The sequence below is a fragment of the Gossypium hirsutum genome, chromosome A07 (genome assembly GCF_007990345.1).
Source record: "Gossypium hirsutum isolate 1008001.06 chromosome A07, Gossypium_hirsutum_v2.1, whole genome shotgun sequence".
Classification (NCBI taxonomy): Eukaryota; Viridiplantae; Streptophyta; class Magnoliopsida; order Malvales; family Malvaceae; genus Gossypium; species Gossypium hirsutum.
In genome coordinates, this window is record NC_053430.1 from 62,570,943 (window position 1) to 62,572,254 (window position 1,312).

Here is a 1,312-nt window from a genome sequence, read left to right on the forward strand (position 1 = left end):
GTTGAGTAAGTACTATACATTTAAGATGTTCAGGTACGTATTACTTACACATCGGTGAATTGATTTCGAAGTGAATCATTAGCATCAAAGAAGAATATATATATAAATGTGATTGATGGTTATATTTGCGAATATGAGAATGATTTAATCGGTCATGGTATATTTGTATATGAATTATATGTTAAAATTACTTTATGACACATGTACATTTAGTCAATGATTTTGTGAATTATTAGTATTAAAGAATGATACTTAAGTGTGAATGATTGTTATATCTACGAGTAAAACAATGACCTATTCGGTCAAATGTTGTTAATATATGAGATTATTTGATTTAAATGCATCGTATGAACTTTAAGTAAAAGAAAAATATGTGCTGAGAGTCTATGTTTATGTTTATGTGTATTCGGCCATGAAGCAAATTTGAATTGAGATGTTTAAATAAATGTTTCGATGTTCGATAAGTCTTAACTATTTGCGATGCTTAAAACTTACAAAGCTTTGAAAGCTTACTCTGTTATTTATTTCTCTGTTTATAGATTGTTGATCTTGGCCACCGACTCGGGGATCGTCAGCAGTTCATCACACTATCGATCTTTTTGGTACAATTATATTTTGGACTCGATATGGCATGTATAGGTTAGGCTGATGATAATGGTGTTTGGAAATTGTAAATATTTTGACCATATGAAAATGGCGTATAACTTAAATATCAATATGTATTTTAGCTCGATCTTTGTTTATGTTTATTGACAATGTGAATGAGATAATTAAATGTTTAGTTCGGTAATACCTCTTAGCCTTAATACGGTGATCAAATTCGGGCTAGGGGTGTTACAGGTTGTTTCCCTTTTAGTTAAGGAATAAGGCTAAACAATGGTTGAACTTGTTACCACGAGGGTTAATCACTACTTGGGAACAAATAACCGAAAAGTTTTTACTAAAATATTTTCCGCCGGCTAAAATGGCTAAACTACGTACTGATATCCCTTCTTTTGTGCAGATGGATTTAGAGACACTCTACGATGAATGGGAGAGATACAAGGACCTTTTGTGAAGATGCCCTCACCATGGGTTACCACTTTGGCTACAGGTTCAATCTTTTCATAATGGCCTGAATCCTTCGACTCGACAAATGGTTGACGCAGCTGCTGGCGGGACCATCAATAATAAAACACCTGAAGATGCCTATGAATTTTTAGAGGAGATGTCACTAAATAACTATCAGTGGCAAGTCATGAGGACAAAGCCAACAAAAATAGCCAGAGTTTATAACGTCGATTCGGTCACCATGCTCTCTAATTAGGTAGAA

The 1,312-nt window shown here is 33.8% G+C and overlaps 1 non-coding gene across 1 annotated transcript; it reads right to left on the reverse strand.

The window, feature by feature from the left end:
- Positions 1-970: 970 nt before the first annotated feature.
- LOC121204441 (small nucleolar RNA R71) lies at positions 971-1,077 on the reverse strand. The gene has a single exon (XR_005899366.1). It is a non-coding gene; the product is annotated as a small nucleolar RNA R71 (small nucleolar RNA).
- Positions 1,078-1,312: the final 235 nt, after the last annotated feature.